This window comes from Danio aesculapii, chromosome 22 (assembly GCF_903798145.1).
Source record: "Danio aesculapii chromosome 22, fDanAes4.1, whole genome shotgun sequence".
In the NCBI taxonomy this organism is placed as follows: domain Eukaryota; kingdom Metazoa; phylum Chordata; class Actinopteri; order Cypriniformes; family Danionidae; genus Danio; species Danio aesculapii.
The window spans coordinates 23,280,596-23,298,128 of NC_079456.1; the positions used below are offsets into that span (position 1 = coordinate 23,280,596).

A 17,533-nucleotide genomic window follows, 5' to 3' on the forward strand; every position below is an offset into this window, starting at 1 on the left:
GTAATCACCCCAAGGGTTGCAAAAAAGAGAAAGGCTGAAGGCTTTTTATTAGCATGTTGTTTTTTTAATGTTTATTATTAACGTTAACAATGTTACTATTAACTACTATTTTGTTCTTCAGTAGGTTATGGTTAAATATGATAATTCTATTGAATAAGATTTTTGGAAATCACCAACTGCCCCCGCCTCATTGTTTCGGGATCCCCCGGGGTGTCCTGACCCCCACTTTGGGAACCACTGCCTTAATCCACTCTTAAACTTATACTGTCACCCCCAAGCCTGTCCCTAACCCTATACCCTTATCACACCTTAAGAGCTCCGGAAGTGTTCTGCAATATATTATGAACACTTTTTTTTGATGCATGCGTGTGCACTTACAATACATTTTAATTTAGTTGTATTTTTTAACACACACACACTTATGTTTCAGATGTGTTTCAAACTGTGCTTCTTTACCAAATAAAGTAAAATAATTACAAATAATACAGCGAAACCTTCCAACTAAGGAAAAGGAGTTTTATTATCTCTGGAGATATGCCGTAATATCAGTAATTTCCTTTCTTTCTTTCTTCTTTCTTCTTCTTTCTTTCTTTCTTTCTTTCTTTTATTTTATTTATTTATTTATTTATTTATTTATTTATTTATTTATTTATTTATATATTTATGTATTTATTAATTTTATTTAATTTTATTTAAATTTATTTATTTATTTATTTATTTATTTTATTTATTAATATATTTATGTATTTATTAATTTTATTTAATTTTATTTATTTGTTTATTTTGTTTTATTTATTTGTTTTGTTTTATTTATTTATTTATGATTTACTTATTATTTAATTATTATTTTATTTTATTTTATCTATTTTTATTTTATTTATTTATTTATTTATTTATTTATTTATTTATTTATTTATTTATTTATTTATTTTTTATTTTATTTATTTACTATTTTATGGTGATGTGGTGGGTAGCGCTGTCGCCTCACAGCAAGAAGATTGCTGGTTTGAGCCCTAGCTGGGTCAATTGGCATTTCTATGTAGAGTTTGCATGTTCTCCCCGTGTTTGCATTGGATTCTCTGGGTTCTGTGTTTTCCCCCACAGTTCAAAAACATGCCCTATAGGGGAATTGGGTAAGCTAAATTGTCTGTAGTGTATGTGTGTGAATGAGAGCTTATGGGTGTTTCCCAGTGATGACTTGCAGCTGGAAGGGCATCCGCTGTGTAAAACATATGCTGGATAAGTTGGCGGTTTGTTCCGCTGTAACCACCCCTGATTAAAAAAGGGACTAGCCTACGCCGAAAATGAATGGATGAATGAATGTTTATGTTATTGATTTTGCCGGCTGAGTGAAGTTAGCTTCCTGTAGACCTGTAATGTGAAAGGATTACAAACTCACAACCTTGTGTTAAAATGTGTTACAGTTTTAAAAAGTCAGTTCAAAGTTTATACATCCATGGGGTGTTCATTTCTTTCATTTAACTTGCAGAAAGTTAACACCAATCTACTATATGTAAAACTGTTTTTTTTTCTAAAGGCAAAGGTTTCAACACATCAACTGATAAGCAACAGTAGGCCTACACATCTTTGAAAACGATAATGACTACTGCTTGCAAAACATAACAAATGTTTGCCGAATTTGTTTCCCAGGACGAAAGTCAAATATTAACCATCTCTTCACCTGCAGTCTTGTTGGCAGTTTTCAGTACTGTCAGATATTTCTCATCTGAATTTTGCCTTTTTTTCTGAGGCTGGGGACTTAATTTGGAGCTCCACCGCGTTTCATTTTTAATTTCATGCATGCATTTTAGATGCTTCCTCCGTATATGTCTCGGCCTGTCAAAAGTGTATGAGTAAACAAGCAGGGGATGATTATTTAATTGAGAATATACCTGTCAGACAGAGAGAGAATCTATAAGACGAGTAGTTTAGCCACGCAATATTCAGTTCAGGCCGCGTTGAGCCACTGTGTGTTCGTAGGTAAATCAATGGGTGAAAATTTACCAGTCATAACAGCACAGGATTCAATCAAAGCAAACACTCCAGGTTGCCGCATGAGGGTTATATATAATTTAGTCACCCATTTTTCCTCAAATTCTCACATTTAGATTTGCAATTAAAGCTTTAAAGCGATAGTTCACCCAAAAATGTTTTATTCTTTCATCATTAACCTCTACTTCTTTTCCTACATCACAAAAGAAAATATTTTGAAGAATGCTGGAAATTGGCAGCCATTGTCTTCAATAGAATTGTAGTAGTATTTTAATATACATAGTATTTTTCAATAGCTGAGTTTCCAACCTATAATGTAAAGCGAATCTTTACAAAGTTTGCAAAAAGAGAAAATATGATTGGGAATTAAGTGAGTTTCCACAAAGACTCTTGAATACACAAGACGTGTCACTTGTTTAGTTTTGAATGGGGAAAAGTGTAACGTTCAATATGGCGAATGAAGCCCCGTTTACTAGTACAGAAGCCAATCATTGATCGCTATACACTGACAATTGTCAAAGGCAAATAACAAACTGGCCAGCACATTCAACTTTCCTCAGTCAGAATTTGGCCATTTCAATAACAAAAAAGTAAAAAAATGTTTAAAATAAAAGCGCTTTATGATTTTTCTTGCCTTTTTTGTAACAAAAGTACATTTGATTGAAGATTAATGGATAACAACAATAGCCAAATTAGTATTCAAATTAATTTTAATATTTAATATTTAATAATTTTAAAAACCTTTTTATTGGCTAAAGTTTTGTTTCAAGAATAAGGTCCAAGATTTAGAATAAAAGTTACTTGTAAAATGTTTTCTCTATTTAAGAACAATACAGTAGCGAAAGGTGTCTTCACTTAATCCGAATGTATGTTTTCTTGCACAGCTGGATGTTGGACTGATGAAAAATAATAGTTTGCATTGGCCAAAACTGATTAGCTGAAGTCACACTGATGTTACGGTCAACAGATGATTTGACTTGGTCTTAAAGCATTTTTTATTGTCACAATTTAGGATGGTGTAGCAGTCAAAATAGGACAAATGAGCTCATGTATAGGACAAATTCTGGACTTTTGTCATTAATTGTCTTTCGAACCACCCGACCCCCCCCCCACCCCCCCCCCCCCCCCCCCGGCTACAGTTTTGAGTTTTATAACAACTTGAGGGTTAGCAAATGATGATAGATATTTATTTATTTATTTGTTTGTTTTTATTTATTTATTGAGTGCACTGTCCCTTTAACAGAGACGAATCAGATATGCATCGGAGCATTGAAGAATGATCTAATGGAGTCAGTCGGCTTTAATTAGCGCTCGGACCATTTGTCGTCACAGATCTCGGACAGGAGACTCGGACGGTGCCATGTGGATGAGTCTTTTTCTTTTGTTCACCCCTCCGTCATTTATACCTCCTAAATAAGGCTGCGGGTCAAAGGGCAGCTTTAGATGCTCGGATAGACATTTAAGCACAACTGCAGGTTGTATATTTTACTAACGACAACACAGCGAGACGCAAAAAAACATTAACTGACCTTTTCATACTTCAGCTAGATTCAGATTCAAATATACTACGTAACAATCTTACTTTTTTGCAATTTTTGTTTGTCTTGGCAACATGTTAGTTTCATCGTTACATTGTAATTCAATTTATTAGAACTGAATTATCTTTACTACAGCATATTAAAATGCAGAAATATGTTTATCAAGATCATATGTCTTTGATAATCAGACATTGTAGTTCAGATTTGTTGTTAGTGGTCAGTTACAGTGCATACAATTTCTAAATCGGTAAGTTTTGATACAACTTTGAACAAATAACAGTGCACACAATATGTTATGAAAGATATGGACGCTGTCTTGTTAAAATAAAGCCTTTTTAAGATATATCCTGCCACCTAGTGGTTCAGATTGTGTATTCCGCTTAACTTTCTTGCAATTAAGTTATTTATTTAATGACGTTTTTATAATAACGGTTACTTTTACCCACCGTTTTTGTCAGACAATTAAATAATGATGATAATAATAATAATAATAAGAAGAAGAATTATTATTATTATTATTATTATTATTATTATTATTATTATTATTATTATTATTATTATTATAAAAGGAACTAAGCCGAAAATGAATTAATGAATTATTATTATTATTATTATTATTATTATTATTATATTATTATTATTATTGTTAGTTATTATTGTTATTAATATATTATTATTTATATATTATAATAATGTAGGCCTATTTTTTGCTTTAAGATAATAAGATAAATGAAATAAATGAAAAGTTTTAATATATATATATATATATATATATATATATATATATATATTATATATATATATATATATATATATATATATATATATAATTTATTTATTTAATTTTTTTTTGATTTCCCAAATTATGTCAGTAATATTATTAAATTTATATTAAATTATACAGTATGTCGGATAATATATATGTTTTTTTTTCTGGAGAAAGTTTTATTTGTTTTATTTTGGATAGAATAAAAGAAGATTATGATTAAAAAAAACATTTTAGGGTCAAATTATTAGCCCCTTTAAGCTATATACTTTTGACAGTCTACAGAACAAACCATCATTATACAATAACTTGCCTAATTACACTAACCTGCCTAGTTAACCTAATTAAGCCTTTAAATGTCACTTTAAGCTGAATAGAAGTGGCAAAGATAAAAGAAATCAGTTACTAAAATTTTTTTTTATTATTATTAGTAGTGGTATTATACAATAAAAAATCTGCTTTTTCTGCTTGAAGACAAAGATAAATTAAAAGTATATATATATATATATATATATATATATATATATATATATATATATATATATATATATATATATATATATATATATATATATACACACACTACATTATATATATATATATATATATATATATATATATATATATATATGTATATACATATAAAAAAAACGAATAAATAACTATTAATAAAACTAATTAATATTTTATAAGTAAATTACTACTTTTTATTTTTGTATTTTTACTTTGCTTTTTTATGAGATTTCCTTTATTAATTTTATTTTTAATTGTCTAAAATAATTATATAAAATATATAAAATTATTGAGGTGACACAGTGGCTCAGTGATTAGCACTGTTGCTTCACGCTGTTTCTTAGGGAGTAAGCTAAAGGAAAATGAATGAATGAATGTATTATTATTATTATTATTATTATTATTTCTAAAGTTAATATCTTTATTTAGTATTTTTGTTATTTTTATTATTATTTTAAAATAATAAAAAAATATGATTTTCCCTTCTCCATATTAATGTTTATCCTTTTTATTTCAAAGAATTTATGACTAGAAAATAATGAACCTTTTTTATTGACAAATGATTTCCTCCTTTATTTTTGTCAGCCTTTTAGAAAAATAACAACAGTGCCCATTTCTGAAGGTTCTTTTTTTCTCTTAGATGAAGCTTCTTCACAAAAAGTTCCCAGTGCGCTTGCAACTATTCATCCCTCTAAACCATATAATGTGATCCTCTCACCATCCCAAACATGAAAAACAGACAGAGAAGGAGGACAGAGCACAAAATATGAGAGGAAAGCCTCCATCTTTCAGTCCTGAGTGCTGCTGCAAGGGCCAGTAAATCAGCTCTAGTGCAGGCAGAAGCGGCGTTTTGGAACAGGCAGATTGTCCCCTCTGCATCATTAGCCGCTAATAAGACACACACACGTGCACAGGCACACACACACACACACACACACACAAACACACACACACACACACACACAGACACACACACGCAAACACACAGTCTATAAATGAGGAGGATGACACAACTGACCTCGGGACAGGGGTCATCATCAGGTCATCAGCCCACCCCATCCTGCCTGCTATCCTGATAAAACCATAAAAACAAACTGCAATCTACACTAATTTATAAGCTTATAGCATCTGGCAAATGCGCTACCAATGAGAACTAACCTTTGGGCTAATTTGTGTACATTTACGCCATTTTTTAAAGAAATATTGCTTAATGTACACTGTCCCTTGTTGTAAAGAAAGCGAATTAAATAAAAATTCTATGAATATATAATTCTTTCATAATTTGTTCACCCTCCAAACATGCTTGAGTTTTTGTCTTCTGTCGAACAAAGTAAAGACTGTGAGGAAAATTGGGAACCATCGTCTTCCATAGTCAATGGTGACCGGTTTTCAACATACTTCGAAATATCTTCTTTTGTATTAAATAGAAGAAAGAATTTCAGCATGTATGGACCAAGTGGAGGATGAGTACATCATTTTCATTTTAGGGTAAACTATACATTTAATTGCATAGCATTATTTACAAAATAAACATCCTTAAGCATTCTCAATCATGAACTGGCAACAAGCTTTTCTTATTAGTAAGCTACAAATATTTTACTGACCGGTTGACGTCACATGGTGAACACTAGATGGCAGCGTTTGTTTAGTTTTAACAGTGTACACAAATTCATAAGCTATCATGTATGTATTTCTTAAAAAATATATAAATACAAATAAATAAAAATATAACTCTTAAAATATTCTAAAAATTGCATCAGGCAACGAACATAGGCTATGTGCTATTCTTATTATTGTTTGGTACATTTATTATTTTAATTAATATATTTAAATTTATGCAATTTTAGGCCTAGATCTGTGCAATTTAGCTATAGAAAATTTATGATTTAGAGATATGATTTTTACCCTGCTCATTTTTTTTTTACTGAGACCTGTCTGAAATTAGAAGTAGGCTAATAACAATAGCCCAATAATAACAACAACTATAATAATTTTAGGAACTAATTTTTCTAGAAATTATTTATGAATTTAGCTTATTTTATTCATATAGGCATATGTGTTATCATTCATTCATTCATTTTCTTTTCAGCTTAGTCCCTTTATTAATCCGGAGTCGTCACAGCGGAATGAACCGCCAACTTATCCAGCACATGTTTTACGCAGCGGATGCCCTTCCAGCTGCAACCCATCACTGGGAAACATCCATACACATTCATACACTACAGACAATTTAGCCTACCCAATTTACCTGTACCACATGTCTTTGGACTGTGGGGGAAACCCGGAGGAAACCCATGCGAACGCAGGGAGAACATGCAAACTCCACACAGAAACGCCAACTGACCCAGCCGAGGCTCGAACCAGTGACTTTCTTGCTGTGAGGCAACAGCACTACCTACTGCACCACTGCGTCGCCCCATATGTGTTATATATTATATATTAAAACACCCTTTTTTTTAGGCTATATGTTTATTTTTTGTACATGTCATATTCTCAATTAATGAATAAAACGACTAATATTTACACAAAATAACTTTAGTGTTAGTACAAATTAAACCAAATACAAATGGTTTTACTACACTAGTTATATTATAACCATATTTAAGACTGTCTGAGGTTATACGCCAAAAAGGCATAAGATGTGGGTAAGTGTTTATTTTAATTCATGAATATTCTATATTTTATGTGTGGCAATTGCAAAAAAATTTAATAATAATAATTTATATAAAAGTGTAGTAGGCCTATATCTCCTTGGCCCATTGAAAATATTAACAAAACATTATTAATATGGTTAGTGCAACCACCTGGTTAATGGCCTACCTTGTTTAGCTTAACTACCAAAACAACTATTTTATTGGTAAAATAACAGACGACAGACGATGTTCGCTCGAACTTCATTTAGGCAAAACTTAATTCTTTATTTGCTCATTTTGCTGTTGGTAAATTGTTCGTGTAAGACCCCGCCGAACTCTTAGGCTTTCCAACTCAAATGTTGACACATGCTAATAACACCTGACAAATGTTAATCTTGGCTGAAAGTGAACAGGGACCTTCTGATGTCGGCGGAGCTTTCGGGTTCACGCTAGCATAATTTTAGCAAACATGGGCATTTTACAGCAATAACTCGGTAATTCATCTAAATGGGGTTGATATATTAGCTGAACGTCAGGTTGAATGTAATTTACGTACCGATAGGTGTCACGATTATTTCGAACTCCCTCCACACCACAGAAGGTAGCCATTGAGCAGGAGGAAAATATAAAAGCAATGCGGAATTTCTCAAAATAGTGCCATATTTGAGGAAACGGTGGAGTATGTACACAGTTCGACATTTCTAACCGCGAATATTCACTTGAGTTAATCCCCTTGTCTGATGCAGAGGCTCTCTCAAACACCTGCAGTCTTCAGGTTTCCTGTTTCCAGTCTGGAAACCACAGTGACATTCAGAAAAACTAGAACATTCTGTCCCAAAAATACTGCTGAGGTCTGTAAAACTTTGAATTGGCGCTTTGAAAACAAGAGCTGAAAAGCCTCAAGGCTTTAATTATAGATACCCACACAATGAGCAAATGAGGGGCTTCAAAGGAGGTGACGGTAATGCAGAATTCTCATTTCGGTGTTTATCATACAAAAGCCAACATGATTATGATGGGCTCGAGGAGTAAGACGCTGGAATGCAGAGGTGCTCGGAAATATGTGCTTTGATCGTGTTTTATAATACTTTTATCATGATTTATAAAATCTTACAATCATACATAAAATCTATGTTGTTTTAATTGTATTCCCAAAACCTAAAAATCAAATACTATTCGGGACCTTTCTGCGTTTGCGCTGCCAGGCCTGCTGCAGAAAATGGAGGAATTCATCAGTGGTTAAATTTATCTTACCTCTTGATTCTTTTTACAAGATGCATACATCAATACGATTAGTGCGGCAAAAAATTCGAGTATCTACAACAAATGTGCAACATATATATTATATACAGTTGAAGTCAGAATTATTGCCCCTCCCCCAGTTTATTTTTTCCCCGTTTTCTGTTTAACAGAGAGCAGATTTATTTAACACATGTCTAAACATAATAGTTCTAATAACTTATCTCTAATAAGTGTTTTATTTTATCTTTGCTATAATGACAGTAAATATTATTTGACTAGATATTTTCAAGACTATACAGCTATATAGTTTAATACAGCTTAACGTGACATTTAAAGGCTTAAGGTTAATTAGGTTAACTAGGCGGGTTAGGGTACAAGTTATTGTATAATGATGGTTTGTTCTGTAGACTGTTGAAAAAATGTAAATGTAGCCTAAGAATTTTGTCCTTTAAATGGCATTTAAAAAAACTGCTTTGTTTAAAAACTGCTTTTATTCTAGTTAAAAAAAAAAATAAGTAAAACTTTCTCCAGAAGAAAGAATATTATCAGACATACTGTGAAAATTTATTTGTTCTGTTAAACATCATTTGGGAAATATTTAAAAAAGAGAAAAAAATTCAAAGAGGGGCTAATAATTCTGACTTCAACTGTATATATATATATATATATTTATATATATATATATATATATATATATATATATATATATATATATATATATATATATATATAGGTCTAATGCTCAGCATAAATGAGTACACCCCCTTAAAAATTATTATTATTACTTTTTAATCAATTTCTAAGTGAAAATAACCATTAAGTTTTGGTACCTTTAAACAAACAGTATTATTAAACAGTTATATCAATTAAAATAAGTTTGGTTCCCTAACATCTTTAGAAAAAGAGAAATACATTTAAATGCAGATGAGTTATTGAAACAACTACAAAATTTCAATTAAATGTTATATCTTTTATGTTTCTCTTGACTTTTCATGTTGCTATTCACTATTGGTTTGATTTAATTTATTAGCAAACATGTTACAGTTAAATATCAATAATATTAATAGAATTTATCACTAGCAAACAACTAGTGTGAATTACATTTGCTCATGTTATAATAGATATTGGTTTTGAATTTTTTAAGCATAAATTTTTCCAATTATAATTAAATAACTACCCAAAAGGACATTATAAAATGCATTATTCGCTAATTGAAATAATAATAATAATTAAATATTAAATTAAAGTCTCATTAAAAAGTAAAACAGATTCAAAATCATTGCTTGCTCATCCTGCACTTCACACGTTTTTGTCCAATCAAATCAGCCACAAGCGAGAATGTCCCGCCCCTTCACAACTTCCAAGGTGCAAATCGCTAAACTGACAAGAAATGCAAATATAGGCTATACATATAGGCTATACTGCATTTTCACCAGCTATAAATTTCGAACAAATCTGAAGAAATGAAAGAGCTGAATCATAAATCACGACTTTAAACTTAACAACATGAAAGCCTTTAATCAGCACTACTTTACAAGGACGCTTCAAATGTGTCACTTCAGCCTCCAAATATCTTTCAAGTGACAGTTTTCGTCAAATTACTCTTAAGAATATAATCACCCAAGACCAGCGTCCACGTTAAGTACAGTAACCCAGAGTTAAGAAATCACACACAGCAGGTCTCTGATGGTGCCCTAATCTGATGTTAATTAATCCTCTGGATTGACTGTCGTTTAAAAAATAAAAAAGAGCGGGAGTCAATCTCTGTCAGCAATGTCACGGAGGTGCCGTGGGGCTCTCACCCACAGTGATACGATAAGCCACTTCAGCTTCTTGACAAATTTAATTTGGATTAATTTTTCATAAACTACCAGCAATGTGACATAATCTTGGATTGGCCTAGAAACGGACAGTAAAACCGTTAGCCTCTAATTAAGATACGGGCTATATCCTCCTCAGATTTCACCGTGATCGCTTTAGTTCAGCTCAAACGCGACGTATATGATCGCAAGCCGCAAATTTACTGCTGAAGTTCAAAAAGTCTTTAATAAGACGTCCAATTCAAATAATTCTGTTTACTTTAACTTATTTATAGTTTTCTGCAAACATGTGGATCTTGAGATGAAGAGTAACATGTTTTAAATGGGTTTTAAATTGGATTTTAGCCTACACTTTTGTGTGTTTACCAGTGTGTGTGGTACTTTTACTTTTGGTTTCATACAATACAGGCTAATAATGTGCATAATTTTTAACCACAGTTTTAAGAAGACAACTATTGAATTATGCGTAAGTTTATATAACAAACATTGTTTTGTATATTATTAAAAATATATTTTATAACATTGAAACATTATTTAAGGATCACATTGCAGCCACAAGATATTGTCATTTTTAAATTAACTTGCAACTACCCTTCAAACCACTAGGGTTTACCATTTGTCAGCAAGAACGATTTAGCTCATATTATTTTCAAATATTATTATTAAGTTATTTGAACATTTAAGTAGACATTTTCCTCACATTTATATAAAATCACTTCATTACATTTGATATGATGAAGACAACAACATTGGATGTCTCATCTTTGACGTAAATATAATATAACATCTGATAAATATATAGAGAGAGATTTTGTACAAATGCCAAAGGTTAATAAGTTTTAGACTCACAGGATTAAAACTGGGTTTGGATAAGTCTTTATTTTCCATACAAAGTAAACATTCATCAGCATTAAAGGGGCCTTTGACTGGCTGTTCTCAGCCCACTGGCTTTTTATTTATTTATTCTTTGCCACCGAGAGCCACAAACAAACTCAAATAGATGAGCAAATGAATATATTCAGCTCTGTCAGTTAATACATTTCTCCAATGCCACTTTGCGAGACGGAAATCTGGGACACAGTTGCATTCATTGTTCAGTGAGCTTTCTTTTACAATCCAACCCACCGACAGCAATGAATGTTGATTGTGACCTTTGTTGTAGTTTTCAAAGTCAAACTTTTTAGGCGTCTTGGTCGTGTCTCCAGGAGTCCATGATAAAAAAAATTTGCCTTTGCCAGCAGTGGGGAGAAGCTAGGCTCGGTAGGGCTCGGCCGCAGGGTACAATCAACGGTCGATGGTTTTTTTCCATTTAGCTCAAACTCACCGACAGCGTTGAATGTTCACTGAGGCAAACGGTGGCCTGATGGTGAGTCGACTTGACAGTGTGCGCAGAGGTCGCCGAGTAGACAAGGCAAGCAGCGGGCGGGTGAATCCCACCTCTCTATGCTGGAAGGACATATCACAGGTCATCTACTGGAAAAATACACTGAACGGGTTGAATTCTGCTCTCAAACCGAAATTATTGCTTGGAAATCGTTAAAAACCTTTGAACTCAATGTTTAAAACAAAACTGACCAAAGTTTACAGTGAATCAGTATTTATCAATGCATGCTATTTCAAATATGGATTAAATTTTAAATAAAAAAAATAAGACTTTGTTGATGTATCATTTTCGATGATGATGTAAACAAGACAATGAGGGCAGGGCAAAAACGTTAACCAATAATATTACAGCATAACACTGTAAGCCCCGCCTCACACTCAGATTTGTACATTTAAAATAAACACAGGAATTTTTTAAAACAAATAATTAACATTTTTACATGTACAAATTAAAAATGCAATTGACAAACTCAATCTTGTTAACAAACTGTTGATTTGATTCAACATCTCAGACAGCACATCGGGTCTTTATCCAAGTGTAAGCAAACATAAAACAAGACAGAAAAAGCAAAAGAAAAGGAAAGAAGAAAAGACAACAAATGTTAGATGAAAGATTTATATCATATTCATATAAAATGTTTAAATTGTGAATCAATAAATACTGGATATGATATATTACAGGGGTTAAGGCGTATATCGTTTGAACATTGATATCGCAATGTGTGTATCCGCAGTAGTCACACTGCAGGATTAGATTATTTATTAAATGAAAACATGTAATGATGATAATAATGATTAAAATGATTAAATAATGATTAAATAATGATTAAAAGATGTATATATATATATACCGTTCGCCTCAGTGAACATTCAATTCTGTCGGTGATATATATATAAAAAAATTAAATGGTCATTATTGTATTAAAAAAAAAAAAAAATATATATATATATATATATATATATATATATATATATATATATATATATATATATATATATTTTTTTTTTTTTTTTTTTTTTTTATACAATAAGGACCATTTTATTTTACATTCAAGTGTTTAATTTCTGTAATTTTCTGTTCTGTTTATTATTTTTGCTTGTAATTAATTATAATTTATGCAGATGCACTCCATAGAAAAAGACTTGATCTTCCAAATGAATCTAAATTAATAAAATCTTTCCAAATAGAGCTTTTCAATTCATCTGGTGAAACATGACATGCTTATTTCTAGTGTTGTGGATATAGTTGCATAATAACAAAAGGAATTTAGTTAACATTAGCATTATGGTAAAATCTATATTTTATAAAGGTATAAAATAGGGCTGTGCGATTAATTAAAAATCGAATTGCAATCGCAATTTTGGAATGTATATATGTATTATTTAATTTCCGCCACCTAGAGCATATGTGTGACTGTCTGTGTGTGACAGCTTACTAGCGAACTGAGTGAGCACACTTTCGTTCTGCCCAATCAAAATTGCGTAAACAAACTATGCGGAACGCCCACAATAAAAAAAAACAACAACAAACAAACAGGAAAGTGCGGACAAGTGGGATAATGGCGTCTGCTGCTTTAGAAGCATTAATAGACTAATTAATATTAAAGAGAAAACTCATTGATAATACAGGATTATTTTGGTTTCAAACTCACAGACATTGAATAAAAACAGGTAATTTTTAAGAACTGTCACAGAATTGTAGCCGCTGCTTACAGATTATTGAGCTGAAGCTTGACTACAAAATTAAATCGCGAATCAAATCACAAGATTTGTCAAAAAATATTTTCCCCAAATCGCACAGCTCGAGTATAAAATGATGTAAATGTATATAAAAAGATACACTTTAAAGTTGCACTTAGTATTATTTTTGGTTTAAAATGTGTTGTATTGACTTGTTGATAAAATAATAATAATTATAAATCACATTACAGAAAAGCAAATATTTGCAGTTCACTATGATTAACACAATTATAAGAACTATTATATAAAAAATCTATTAAAAAAACTCACAGCAAGAAGGTCGCTGGTTCGAGCCTCAGCTGGGTCAGTTGGCGTTCAGTTGACATTTTTATTTCATGCAAACTTTAAAGTCTATTCTCTCAAATTGGCTTCATCCATGAGGTAACAACTTTTTTTGTTTGGCTACAATTATCAATGAAAATGTTAAAAAACATCTAAAAATCTATTTTTTTATATTATAATTTATTATTATTATATTATAACAAGTAATTTAATTGATTTGTTTTTAGTGACTTAGTGCACCTTAAAGGCCAAAAAAATCACCCCCCATATCAGCCATCTTAACATCACTGCTCACCTTCACCAGTTTGCCACCAGAAGACATTTGCTCTCCATTGCATCTCCTCAACAGTCCATGAATGCTGCAACGAAAAAAATGGAAGCAAATAAGCGTGGTGAAAACGACTCTGTACGTAAAATAGATAATGGATGTGGATGGAGCCACGAACCGCACCCCTCCCCCCACGCAAATGATACACAGCCACACTTTGACTTGACTTGCGCTCTCTTTTCTTCAACACCCGCCCTTTGATCATCGTGATTACAGTAATTGGGTCTGTAAGATCTTCACACAAGAGGGCTCTATCAGGACGGAGGAGGAGGACATCGCACGCACACATATGCCACCGCTACTAATTGCACGCTTTGGTGATACCGAAAAAAACATGGCTTCCTCGATTATCAGGCGAACAAAAATATCTGCTCTGATGTCCACCAGCCATGCAGCCTTTTGAAAGCTTTCTAAGGCCCAAAATGAATGGGCCAACTGAAGCCGTAGGCCTGTCATAACCTTTTCAAACAAAAGTTATTAACAATCATTCCATCATGTCTATGTGAAGTCATGGATGTGAATCCTGCATCTCCTGCACTATTTTTTGGCTCATATTCATACAGAAGTTACATGACAGTTGTTGGAGAATGTATGTGAGCCACTAGGCCTAAATAAATCTTAGGTTGAACTAAAAAAAGAGAAATCTTACATCAATTAAATTCAATTTATCTTTATTTCTGTAGTGCTTAAACAATGTAGATTGTGTCAAATCAGCTTAACATAGAAGTTCTAGTATCAGTGTGGTTTAATTTTCACTGCTGAAAGTCCAAATACTGTAAAGCAAATCCACTGATTACAACAAGTCTCATGCCAAGCAAGCTAGTGGCGAGAAACAAAACTTTATTAATTGAAAAAAAACCTTGAGAGAAACCAGACTCAGTTGGGGTATCATTTCTCCTCTGGTCAATCCATCATAGATAACTAAAGTCTTGAAAGCAAATCATTACAGACCATGTCGTTTGTATGTTCCTTTTACACATTTCTGGAATCGGAAAATGTTTCCAGAGAGATTTAAACTCTGGTGGCTTGCATAAACAATATTTTGCACTGTCACAGAATGTGCGCAACAGCAAAATAAATAAATAAATGCTTTAGAGATAATGCAGTCAAGCAAAAATAAACTGTAACTTCTGAAAGCTAATAATTGGGACAATTTGTTGCTAGTTATATGAAATTGTGTTTTAAAAAAAACTTAAAATCATGCAAAAAACAAATGGAAACATATAGAGTCTGATACTGTATGTTTTCCCTAAAATGTCTGTGCTGTAGTGTTAGAAAGTTGTCATTGCTTAAAATAGTTATGTATCATAAATCTAAAAGATTATCTCTCGATTAAACTGAAGTCATATGAAAACAAAATATGAAAAAATATAGTACATATGATCAGGGTGCGAATTATACATTGACGATCAGGAGGGGTTCGGCAGTAGTTTGGCAATACATGCTTCAGTGAATCAAATCTATGGATGTATTTAAATTACATCTCATTTATTAATAAAATGTATACGTTTTTACTGTTTTGAGGGATATTTAGTGACTATTTTAGAACTTACTGTCAGTCAAACCATACAAATTATGATATCTTTTTCTTGGCTTCATACAGATATAAACACCTATTTTAGAAGAAATGTGTTTTGTGAATACTTAAGATGTCTATCGGTGCTCTAGAACTGCCAGTTTCAGACTGTTGAATCATATTTTTCCTAGCATTGATTGGCGCAATTATGCATTCACAATGGTATGAACCGTTATAGAGGGTCAAATGTATATTTATATTATACATTTTAAATTATTAATATTTAAGATATAAATCTGAGAATAGAGAAAGCCATTTCTTACTATTAAAGGGCTGACCCCCCCATACACCTTGTTTTAATGTCCGTCAGGGGGGATCAAGTGTTAATTAGGGGCGTCAATTCTCCCCAAACCCCCCTATAATTCGCACCTTGTACTGTGTATGATGCATAAAAACAGATATATGAAGAAAAACACAAAACAAACTGTACTGGATCCAAGATGTAATAAAGTGATGAGACATAAAAGCTAAAATCTTAAAAAGCGTTTTTATTGGCCCCAACAAATAATGGCGATAATTTATTATCTTAAAAATAGAAAATTAAATACATTTTAAAAAGAAGTAGTCTTACAGAAAAATCCAGCATGGATCCAGCATGTTTTCTTGAAGATTAGCGCCCAGGCTATTTCTATGCTAATAGTAGAATATGGCAGCTGTTCTGTAGGAATCACATTAAACCTTGTGCATCCTTGAGGAAAATTTTGCTGTTAACGCAAACCCGAAGAAAACTGTAGTAAAACAAAATATTTCGCTAGTTAGTATGGATTTACTGCACATTCTGTGGTATAATCATGGTAATTTTAAAATAATTTTTCTCAAATAAATGAGTAAATAAATAAATAATGCATCAAAATGAATATTGATAATTGGATTAGACCAAATGCTTGTCGCTTGGTTTTATAAATTAAAATAATAATAATAATAATCATCAAATTCAAATGTATATGCTCTTGAGGATTAGCAATCATGCTAACAATCCAGTGCAAGATTCAGACTTTTGTTTAACAATTAATCTCACCACAATGTATTCTACTAGCAATGTACTAACATCACACATTAGCACTTCAGGGTTTCTCTATAGACCTATGACCCCAAACATAACATTAGCAGCTAAGCTAACGAAGCAGAAGGCGCACTGAGTTTGTGTTATTCCTGTTTAAATTTCCCTCAAATGAGATTTGGGAGGGTCTTGGAGAGCAGGAAGCTAATGACAGTATGAGTAACAGCGGGCTCATTAGTCTCCAACCTCCTCCGCTTCAGACACCGTCATTTTTCTGGATTATTTATTGCGGCGCGCTGAAGGAGAACATCCATTTGCAGAGGGTTTCCTCTGAGGCCTGCACCGCATGACTCCACAGCCCCTACCGCTGCGATCCTAACATCTCAGATGAGAGATATTATACACTCTTGGGCTGTTTTTGGCTATTTTTATTCATACAGTAGGCACTGTGGAGTGAATGGAGAATGTGTGTGTGTGTGGAACCACTAGGCCTAAATAAAGCCTGGGTTTAAATGAAAAAACAGATACTTTTGAACCACACTGTATATTCAAAAGACATAATACGCTGTATTTTACAGTTATTTTGGTTGCAAAAAATCTGATAATGGCACTAGCTGAGCCTAAAAATTAGCTTTGACTTCATTACAGCAAAATGCTTAGCATGCTTCTAAAGTAAAACGTTATCAGTGCTAATAGTAAAATAACAATCAGTTTTATTTT

The 17,533-nt window shown here is 32.2% G+C and overlaps 1 long non-coding RNA gene across 1 annotated transcript in view; it reads right to left on the reverse strand.

The window, feature by feature from the left end:
- Positions 1-14,203: 14,203 nt before the first annotated feature.
- LOC130216487 (uncharacterized) overlaps positions 14,204-17,533 on the reverse strand; it is a 31,002-nt gene continuing 27,672 nt past the window's right edge. The window contains exon 4 of the long non-coding RNA XR_008835808.1: positions 14,204-14,268. This is a non-coding gene — a long non-coding RNA (uncharacterized LOC130216487). The remainder of the gene's footprint in view (positions 14,269-17,533) is intronic.